The sequence below is a fragment of the Rhipicephalus microplus genome, chromosome X (genome assembly GCF_043290135.1).
Source record: "Rhipicephalus microplus isolate Deutch F79 chromosome X, USDA_Rmic, whole genome shotgun sequence".
NCBI classification, from domain to species: domain Eukaryota; kingdom Metazoa; phylum Arthropoda; class Arachnida; order Ixodida; family Ixodidae; genus Rhipicephalus; species Rhipicephalus microplus.
The window spans coordinates 391412482-391424113 of NC_134710.1; the positions used below are offsets into that span (position 1 = coordinate 391412482).

Below are 11632 nucleotides of genomic sequence, written 5' to 3' on the forward strand. Positions count from 1 at the left end.
CTCCTCGCTGCGAAGTGCACGCATGTCGATTACGTTCCACCCAGCTCGACCTTTGTTGTGGGTGATAGAGAACTTCCTTGCTTGCCCTTACTTTGGGATTACACATTAAACACCCTGCTTGGTGAATTGCAGCATCGGGAAGACTTGTATTAAGCTAAAAACACGCGTCACGATTTGATAAGACTATGCTTGCTTGCAGGAAAGCCCTCCAACCTCATGGACGACAGCAACCCAGATTGGGCTCCTAGCCGGCATCTAGGCTATGGGGCTGATGACACACGTGTACCTGGCAGGACACTACGTTATGAGCGCACGAAGCGGCGCAGTAAAAATGCGGCCACCACCCCGATCTCTGAGCCGTCCACCCTGCCACCTGTGGCTGATACATCTCTGCCAATGGGTCTTGCACTGGAAAGTGAACCAGCCATCCCTGGCGACTTACCAGACGAGGAGCACGACAAAGGTTGGCTTGTCCTACAAGTCTTTCCTTAATGCAAACTGAACCTGTTGCGGAATTTGTATCTAATGGCAATAATTTTAATTGTTTTCACAAATGAAGCTGTCCAGACAGATATCACTATGGCAGACATACAAGCAATGCAGATGGAAAATGCAAGCCTGACCTGCAACCTCCACACTGTAGAGCAGCAAAATCAGCATTTGAACGCTGCATCACAAGCCCTGGACACAGACAGCCAGAGGTTGGCTAGTGAGCTGTGCTTCCTAGCTGCAGAGAAAGCAAAGTTGGAAGTGACAGAGGCGTCACTGCAGCAAGATGATGGAAAAGTTTTCTTTTATACAGGAATATCCAACTTTATCCTGTTTTGTGAGATTTTTCAACTTGTAGAAGCTGCCGTGAAACACACTTCTCAGAATGGCCTGTCGAAATTCCAGGAATTTTCGGTTTTTCTAATGAAGCTGAAATAGAATTTTCCTTTCCAGGATATTGCCTACAGGTTTGGAATCTCACATTCCACTGCAAGCAGGATCCTGGAAAGGTGGCTGCATGGGGCATTTCGGAAACTTAAGTCTCAAATAGTATGGCCAAAGAGAAGCGAACTGCAAAGGGCAATGCCACAGGCATTTGTAGACTCTTTTGGAACTAAGGTGGCTGTCGTGGTAGACTGTTTTGAAATTAAGATTGAACGGCCATCATCTTTGCTCCCTAGGAGTGAGACATGGTCCCAATATAAAGCGATTAACACTGCAACATTTCTAATTGGTATTAGCCCCCAAGGCTCAATAACATTCGTTTCAGAAGGGTGGGGTGGAAGATCGAGCGGCAAATACATCACGGAGCAATGTGGCCTACTTGACAAACTCGCACATGGGGACATCATGGTTGCAGACAGGGGCTTTGACATTGCAGATAGTGTCAAACTGTACTGTGCCACTCTTCGCATCCCGGCTTTCACAAAAGGCAAAAGTCAACTCTATGCACTTGAAGTTACCAGCACCCGCAAACTTGCTAGTGTAGGCATATATGTTGAAAGGGTCATCGGTCTGGTTCGAAACAAGTTAGTTATCATGAAAGCTGTTCAACCAATAGATTTTGTGACAAGCAAGCCAGGTGACAAATATACTGCGTTGGACAAGATTGTTACTGTGTGCTGTGCACTTGCAAATTTGTGCCCATCTGTAGTGCCAACGATTCAAAGTGATGATATTTAGTAGCTGGAAATGCAATCACTAACTAACCACGTTGTTCTTTAAAAAAAAAAAACTTGTTGCATGCAAAAGTTTTAGTTGCCCACTCTATGCTGTTTTTGTTGGTGCCAAGTAAGTGTAAATCGTTGAAGTAAATGTTAGTGATTGCTTTTCAGCAGGAAGCCACGGCGGAAATATTGCATGTTGTTGAGCCTATGTATTTCCCTTTGTGTACGAATAAAGGTTTTTTACATCTTTGCACCAAAATCTTGTGTAATTCCTTACAACTAGCATATCTGAGTGATACGCAGGAAGGCTCGGCCTCGTGCAAGACTTATGCATGATCAAAGACAGCCACATCTAAGGGTACAAGTCACCATCAATATGTTGGTAGGCTTCATAAGGGTATTTGTTAGGAAAAATGGCATAAAGGAATTTCTTTCAAACAACTGGTATTTTGGACATCTGCTGCGAACATTCTCAGCTACTCTTCTTGTAAAATCGTACGTACGTGCGAGAAAAATACCCTTCAAGGCGGGAACAAGACTGGATGTTTATTCAAGAGGCTGCTTTTATACCCTCGCCAGAGGGCTGGAGCATGCGCCGTGACGACGGCTGAAGGCACGTGTGGTCGGCATGATGATCTATATATCACTCCCCCCCCCCCCCCCCTTAGTTAAAACCTATCCGGGGGCTTGCGGGCACGGGTGGAGCGTCTGAGTTGAATTAGTTCTGCTGGCCCTGAAACTGCTGGCTTGATGCCACCTCCAGCTGCTAGCTCACTCGGCATGGACTGACCGGCTTGCAGGGCGTTGCTGCTCGTTGTCTGTTCACCAGCGGAAGAGAGTGGTCCTTCCGAAGATGAGTCCTCCAGGGTCACAGGCGTCTCTGAGGCACGGACTCGGACTTGATCCAGGTGCCTACCTTGCACCCCCCTTTGCCGTTATGACAGTTAACAATCGTTTGCCTTCGACTGTTGTCACAGTTCCTGGAAGCCATCTTTGACCTGGCTGACCATATTGTCGACTCCAAACCTGTATTCCTGGTGCATACTCTTTTTTTTCTGGGCTTGGGACTCCGTTGACTGTAGCCTTCTTCGCCCCTTTTTCCTTTGCAAAGAAGTTGCTTAAACGGGTCCGTGGCTGGAATTCCAAATGTCTTTCTGCGGGTGACTGCTCTTCTTCGGTCGGCGTGGACCTGTAACGTAACAAAAATTTGGAAAGTCGACTTTGCAGCGTTCCCACACTTTTTAGGCCCTCCTTGATGGTGCGTACTGCCCGTTCCACCAACCCGTTAGTTTGCGGGTAATATGGGGCAGTCGTTACGTGGTGCATGCCATTTTCCCGGAAGAACCGTGCTGTCTCTGCACTGGTGAATTGCGGACCATTGTCCGGCACAACAGTTCGTGGTTAGCCAAAGCGTGCAAAAATGCCCCTGAGTACTTCCACTGTTGTTGCCGCCATGGCCGTCTTCATTGGCACTGCCTCTATCCACTTAGTCTCGGTGTCGACAAGAACGAAGATCGTATGTCCTTCCACTGAACCGGTGAAATCCATGTGTAGGCGGCACCAACGTGCGTTGGCCTTTGACCAGTTTACTGGAACCTGCGCAGGGGGCATGGGCGAACACTTCACGCACTGGGGACACCGTTTCGCAAGCATCTCAATATCACTGTCTAGACCTGGGTACGAGAAAATTGAGCGCGCGAGGTTCCTCAGTGCTGTGATGCCAGCATGCGTATCATGCAGCTCTTTCAAAACAAAATTTTGAGCAGCTTTAGGAGGAACGACACAGTGACCCCAATACAGTATCCCCTTGCTCACGGCCAATTCCTGCCTCCATGCAAAATATGGTTGGTACTGTTGTTCGTCCTCCCCCAGGTGCTTGGGCCAGCCTGGAAGGATCCAAGTCTTTACTTGCTGAAGTGTGCAGTCTTTGCTGGTGTGATCAGATACATTCTGCGCCGACAAAACAAAGTCATCTAGTGCCTGTGCATGCAGGACATAATCGGAAAGTTCTTTCTCGCTGCCATCATCGTCGACAGGCAACGGCAAGCGGCTCAGAGCTTCGGCATTCGCAATCTGCTCCCCCTTTCTGTATTCCAAATCATATTGATATGCTGCTAAGAGCAGCGCCCAACGTTGAATTCGTGCCGCTGACATTTGCAGGATGGGTTTGTCTGGACTCAACAAGCAAGTCAGCAGAGTGAACGCCAAAAACCAGCGCTAGTGCCTTCTTTTCAAATTGTGAATAGTTACGGTCTGCCGACGTAAGAGTTCTGGAGCGGAAAACTATATGATGACCCCCCCGTAAGCTGGCTTACAGAGGTCGGTGGCGCTGCTGCCAGCACGGCTTCTAAGTTGTCCTTCAGGGGGTGAAGGCCTCTTGCGTCGATTCGGTGCCCAAAAAATACCAATTCTTTTTTCCGGAAACAACACTTCGCTCTGTTCAGCACGAGGGCATTCGCCCACAGTCGTTCCAACACTTGAGGTAGTAGCGTGGTATTCTGCTCCTTTTCCGCTACAACAATGTCGTCCAGGTAAACTTTCACCCCGGTAACCCCTGTAGTACCGCTTCTATGCACCGCTGCAACAGCGCAGGCGATACCAAAAGCCAAGCGATTGCAGCAGAAGAGGCCCTTGTGCGTATTCAGCACGGCTATCTTTTTGGCATCATCATCCAGGGGAAGTTAGTTTTATGCGTTCCGTAAGTCGAGCGTGCTAAACACCTCGCACCCCTCTAGCGTGGCAAAGATGTCTTCGATTTTCGGAAGTGGGTACTTTTCTGTTCTTGTCGCTGGTTTGACCGTCAGCTTGAAGTCTCCACACAGCCGGATGTCTCCGTTTTTCTTTACCACCGGCACTACTGGAATTGCCCATTCAGCCACACTCACTGGGGACAGAACTCCCACTTCCACCAGTCGGTCGAATTTGGCGTATACTTGCGCTCTCATGGCGTACGGAATTGTCGGAGCATTCATAAATCGAGGTTGGGCGCCTTTTTTGTGGTATAGTTTCACCAGTGGTACCTTACAGTATCCGAGGTCCTCAAAGCAGTCGGAAAATTCGTCAAGAAGTGCGGTGAGCTTATTGTCGACGGGCACAACATTCACCATAGACGACATGCCTTTCTCCAAAAGGGAGACATCAGCTTTGTGAAATTCTTCTATCGTGTCTCTTCCACACAGCAGGAGCCCTTGATGGCCCACCACTATCAGAGAACTGCTCACTGTTACTAGACCAAGCTGTACCTTCATTTCCACCTTGCCCCAGACCGGTAACGATCCCAGGAAGAATGAAAGGCGTATGGGAGTTTTCTGCAAAGCCGGCCACCTCTTGCAGTGTTTCTTGTACCCGCTCTTGGGAATCACACTTACTGGTGATCCCGTGTCAACAATAATTTGCAGCCGACGGCCTTTACACATTAAGGTGTGCTCAAGTGGCTGCACTAAGCGCTTATTGGCCGAACTGTGTGCAACTAGAGCATACAAAATCTCTTCTTCATGTTCGTATTCCGTACCGTTGACGGCGATCGTTCCCAACGTCGGAGTGTGGGATCTTTTGTAGGCTCTAGCAAGATGTCTTCTGTCGCCAAATTGATGGCAGATGCAACTGCGATGTCGACACGATGCCGTGGTATGCGGCCCTTTGCATTTGTCGCACAAGAGACTCTGACTTCGTGGAAGTGTTTTCTTCAGTACTTCTTTCCTTGTTGATGTTTCTCTACCCTGTTGACGCCACCGCCTGCAGTTAGTGCTTGCATGCCATGAGCGTCTTCGTTTGCTTTTTCAGAACCTAAGACAAATTCTTCGGCTTCTTGACGAGTCAACTTCTTGCGACCCAGCAAGCACCGGCACGCTTCCTCGTCCGGACTACCGCAAACGATTCGGTCCCGCAACAGACCGCCAGTGTCGTTCCGAAATTCCACTTGCTCAGCACCGTATCATCACGGAACCCACCGAGAGACCCATCCGACAACACGCCTATAGGGTGTCAAAAAAAGAGCAAGACGCTATACGTGACCAAGTCCAGCAGATGCTTCAGGACGACGTCATCCAGCCATCAACCAGTCCCTGGGCTTCGCCAGTTGTGCTAGTAAAGAAGAAGAACGGTACGATGCGTTTTTGCGTTGATTACCGTAAACCGAACAAGGTCACCAAAAAGGACGTTTATTCTCTACCCCGGATAGATGACTTGTTGGACCGTATACGCAACGCTAAATATTTTTCTTCCATGGATTTACGTAGCGGCTACTGGCAAATCGCAGTGGATGAGCGCGACCGCGAAAAGACGGCGTTTATTACTCCCGACGGCCTGTACGAGTTTAAAGTGTTGCCTTTCGGTCTATGCTCAACACCAGCTACTTTCCAAAGAATGATGGATACGCTTCTCACAGAGCTCAAATGGCAATCACGTCTTGTTTACCTTGATGACGTCGTGGTCTTTGCAGACACGTTTGAACAACACGTCCAACGCCTTCATGCAGTACTTCAGGCAATCAGAATAGCGGGGCTTTCTCTCAAACCCGAGAAATGTCATTTTGGACATGAAGAACTGAAGTTCCTTGGTCACGTTGTGAGCCATGCCGGCATCCGCCCAGATCCGGAGAAAACCCGTGCTGTTGCTGCCTTTCCCGTGCCCACAAATAAGCGCGACCTACGCCGATTTCTGGGGCTCTGTGCGTATTACAGGCGCTTTGTCAAAAACTTTTCGAAGATTGCTGAACCCCTCAACAAGCTTACAAAAGACGGTGTCTCGTTTGTTTGGGGTCCCGATCAGTGTCATGCGTTCGACACCCTGCGAAACCTCCTCCAGGCTCCGCCTGTACTGGGTCATTTTGACGAAACCGCTGACACGGAATTACACACTGACGCCAGCAACGTTGGACTAGGAGCGGTATTAGTTCAGTGGCATAATGGCGTAGAGCGCGTGATCGCTTATGCGAGAAGAACGTTATCCCCAGCGAAAAAAACTATTCTGCAAGCGAGAAGGAATTCCTCGCTGTTGTCTGGGCCATAACAAAGTTCCGCCCATACTTGTATTGCCACCCATTCAGGGTAGTTAGCGACCACCATTCCTTTTGTTGGCTCGCAAATCTCAAAGATCCCTCAGGTCGTCAAGCACGATGAAGCCTTCGGCTACAAGATTTCTATGTCACCATCGTCCACAAGTCTGGGTGGAAACACACCGACGCCGACTGTCTCTCACGTGCACTGCGAAAATGCCAACACTGACCTTGAAGACGACGACACTTTTCTTTCTGCCATATCAGCAACCCGTTTGGCTGAGCAACAGCGTCACGACTCGGAGTTAATGTTGGGTCAGTACCCATCTATATCTTCTATGTGCACATTCATATCTCCTAGTATAATTATCTCGCACTCTCCTCTTAACTCCTCAATGTCCTTTGATATATACTCTACCATTGCCTGGTTTTCCTCTCTGGCCTTTGCTCCCGTCCACAAGTACACCAAACTAAGGAGCGTCATTTGCCCTGCCACTTTCCCTTTTAGCCATAAATGTTCCTTGCACTCCTTCTTGACACTTTGCCAGTCTGTAATTTTACGAATGAATGCACCAACAGCACCCCCCTTTCTGCTGCCTTCTGTTCTATTACAATATTCCCACGCGTAGTCCGGATTGTTAGGAGGTTGTTCCATGTCTCTGAGATCTGTTTCTGCAAAACCGTATACCATCGGCCTCTCCTCTATTAGCCGTTCTTCTATCTCTTCCCATTTCAGCCTGTTCCTGCCACCCTGCATGTTAATATACCTCATGTCCTAATTGGCTCGACGCTCGTGGCTACGTCTATTTATGACCCGGACTCTAGCTATCTTAGATATTGGTGCCACTTTGGAATCGTATCTGTCCATACCACCTGTCGAAGAGTCTCTCTTGTTGTTTTCCTCGTTACTAGCTATCCTGCACCCCGAAGGGCTTGCGTGCCCCCCAAAAAAGCTACTGCGCGTCCTGCAAGTCGCCAACCCACCTCATGACCTAGCCGCCGATCGAAGTGAATTCCGTCTCGTTGAAAACCACCCCACCTATGCACCTCCTTGTTTATTTCCACCACCTCAAAGCCTTTCTCTCGACTCATCCGCCATATCTCTTGGTTTGCGTTGACAACCGCTCTTTGCAGGTTGCTATCACGCACCGGTACCTCCGGTATCGTGCATATCGATCACTACCTGTACCTTAGGAGAAGTGGCGCGCATGTCATCGACGCCTTTCGCCAGTGCGGTTGCTAGTCCTGCTGTATCATCATTTAAGACATCGTTTAAACCACCTGAAATTATCACGAGGTTTCGTCTCTCAACTGTAGTTTTGAGTTTTGCGCTCGCTTGCCTCATTACTTCTTCCAGCTTCCGTTTTGGGAACGTGCCTACTGCAACCCTCTTGTCAGCTCTTAACCTCTCTTTGATTGCTTCTGCGCATCAATTTAAATTCGAGTCCCCAGCGATTATCACATGCTGTGACTTTTCAGCTGGAGCGTCCCGCAGATGGGAGTTACTTTCACCTGTGACATCGGCTGCTTTGTCCTCTCCCAGTTCCACCACTACTTCGCTGAAGCTGGGGCCCAGCTTTATGCATAGCAGAGCTGCGTGCCTGCATTATTTCGACAAAAATTTCTACATTGCTATCTTCTAAAGTCACAGCTTTTGAAAGAAGGGATCGTGAAAGGGTCACTGCTCATAGTGTGGGAATTTGCTCGTCGTAGTTGGATGAAGAAACTTTGTTTAGAGTACTGAGAGATGCGACTAGCACGCAGTGGGCTCCACCACGAAGATGGGAGCTATGAAAAAAAATTCTGATCTTTTTCGAAAGCGAATGTTTTTAATGTACACGATTACTGGTACTTTGATAAATATTTGCATGGCATGGATGTAAAATTGCTCAACTTCCATCGTGGCATGTGCAATGCAGTTTTAAACGAGGTACAGCATTGGCGGCAGCATGGTTCTGAGCTGCTGTGCGCAAAGTCACGGATAAGGTTCTCATTCATTGCCCAAAAGTCTCGTCGGTGATGAATGAAAAAAAAAAACACTTGTTGCCGTGGGTTAGGCTGATGTTAACATATTCTCGTGAAAATCAAAGTGAAGTTCTGCCGCCGCGTTTCTCAAAACCCTGTGAAAATTCATGTGATGCAAAACCCGACGTCTTAATAATATATAATATTATCTGGCACAGCTACCTTGCTGCATTTGATACCTATAACGCATTTGCGTCCCTATCGCTCCTTTAGGCCTTATACACAAACTTCTAACGAACAATATCACTTCATAGAGATCCAGCCCTAAAATTACAAAGTAGATAAGAAACCGAAATCTCCGCTGTTTCCATTAACACGTATCAGGTATCCGATATTACAAGTTATAGCCATGATGAAACATATATGCAGATTCGGCAACGCTACAACATGCTTATAGCTCATGCGTAGTCGTATATATCACCTGGATTTCATGCACTTTTATTTTTCTGCACGCCACGCATACGCTGAGATGTACCCACTCACAGATGATCACGCCGAATGTATTTTTACTTTGACTACAATGTCAGATCGTAAAGTTCCATTGACAATCGGTTACTGAAACTGGCCCACAACTAATGCCAGTGTTTTCGAAAACAGGACGCATCGCATTATTCACAATGCACATAATCCCAGTTTCACCGTCCGTAAAGATGAGCCAATATTGTCGATGCCTTTCAACGCACACTACACGCCACAGTCACAGTCAACACTGCACATTTTCGAAGACGATGCCGCTGTTTCTCGAACAGGCCGCCACGTGTGTTCCCTTCTCCGAGATAAACAGCCCGCCAGCGTGGCGAATATTTCATCACGCACTTTATCACACACCTAGATGTTCTCTGACATATGCCACAGCTAATGTTGCCACTGTGAGATGAAGATTAAGGTTTCAAAAATAAAAAAAAATAAATGCCCCAAACACCGAGCGACTGCACCCCACTCAGCCACCGGCGGGTGTGTTTTGCCAACCACCGCCTTGCACGTTCACCGGTGAGGTCACGCTGTGACGTACACCAGTCGAGGTCTATTGAACCGGCAGAACCTGTTTTTTCCAAACTTGCTAGCTCTTTCTTCTCCACCGTTTTGGTTGCCGGTGCCCTACTGTTCTCTCCGTCAGCCGCTCCTGCGTTCACCTTGGCTAGTGCTTCCTCGGCGAACTTCAGCCTTTCTCTCATTGAAGTCATTTTCTCTTGCTCTGTCGCCAATGCAAGCTCTAGCTTGCTGATTCTCAACAGCAGTTCACTCTGGGTAACCATCGTTTTCTCCATTTTTTCCTCGACCTCACATTGCCTACGCTTCGCGTCAGCCTCCTCTCCATTTGCTTTTGCTATAAGTCCATTTTCAAACTTACTGCGCATCCTGAACACTTTACAGCCTTTTAACCATGTCTTTATGACACCAATTGTCATTATGGCTTTTCTCATTCGATAATTACAGAACACGATCTCTGCCCTACGAAAAAGAGAAAGTCTAAGCTCTACTACAAAAATTTGCGTGTTCAATCTACGTGCACCTCCCCCACGGGGTGGCAAGAGAAGAAAAAACACAAAGAAACACACACACACACACACACGCGCGCGCAAACTAGTAGAGACCCCCGGAAAAGCCCTACAGTGTAATAAATGCTACAAAGATTTTAACTGCTGCCTTATAATTATTAAGGCAAGCTCAAAACATGCAAAACCACTTATCTGCGCAGTCGATCGGGAGCGCTAAAAAAAAAACACATCCATCCACTGTGCCAGTCACCACCCAGTCCATCACACATGAGACATGAGCGCCATGTGGCAGTTTTCTTCAAAAACAAAACGCGTGGCTCTGAGATGGGTGTGCGCACCCGTCTCAGAGTTGAGAAGGCGTAGAACGCAAGGCGACGGGTAGTTGCCACCACCGTCTCGTTTGAGCAAAGCGTTGAATACAGACTCCTTTTCATGCAAGCGTTGCATGGTCAGCACAGCGTGATAAACGCTACGGTCCTTAAAATTACTTATGTATCCATTTTTTAGTAAACGACGCACATGCAGAATATATATTTATTGTTATAGTGCCCCAGACATGCGCGAAATTGCTTTTTAATCGACAATTGACAAGTATGAACGCTAAACCTTGAGCAAACTTGGTGGGCGCTGCGGATGGGGTCTGCCGTTTCAAGTACCTGAAGCTGTTAAGATTGGACAAACAGGAAAATGTACAGTCAGACAGACAGACAGATCAAAATTTTTGCGTTGAAGGTCCCCAAGAAAGACTGTCTTTTTTTAAAAAAAGTTGCCTGTTGCGACGTGCGTTCCCATACCCCAGCACGGCTCCTCAGCGGATAGTTGGTGACTCAAGCCAATACATGGATTACCCGACCCATAATATAATGCTGATGCAATACATATAGCTACGCATGCACATAGGGACATATAGTACACATTGTACGGATATAGAATGAACGCAATGAACAAGAGTACAATCTACAAGTTTCCACAACGGCACACATGCAGACGTGTTTGCTCATATATGCTGATGCAATGCTACGCGTGCGCACAGGGACACATAGTTTGCATATAGAGTTACAGCAATGAACAAGAGTACAATCAACAATTTTCCACAGCGGCGCACACTGAGTATCTCCTCAATCACGGGGGTGTTGCCTACGCGCATGCGCACGCCGAGCTTAGCCGGCCGCGGCCAGTCGCAAGCGATTACTTTTACCTAAGATTGACGCAAGCAATGCAGGAGTCAAGTTTTTTTTTGTTGTAGTTTTATTGCTGTAGAATAAAAGCCTTTTTTTAATCTCCAGGCACTCGCACGATGCTCCGCACACCTACGTGTGTCTCTCGCATTGTTTCATACTACCAATTTGTCACGAATACAAGGAGCTCTGCTTCTCTAAACAGTCTTGCTTTATCGATTACCTTAGCCTGTAGACAAATAATAAATTTTTTCGGTGTCAACATACTCGGTAAGCACA

The 11632-nt window shown here is 47.7% G+C and overlaps 1 pseudogene; it reads left to right on the top strand.

The window, feature by feature from the left end:
• Nucleotides 1–579: 579 nt before the first annotated feature.
• LOC142775424 (uncharacterized) lies at nt 580–8239 on the top strand (annotated as a pseudogene).
• Nucleotides 8240–11632: the final 3393 nt, after the last annotated feature.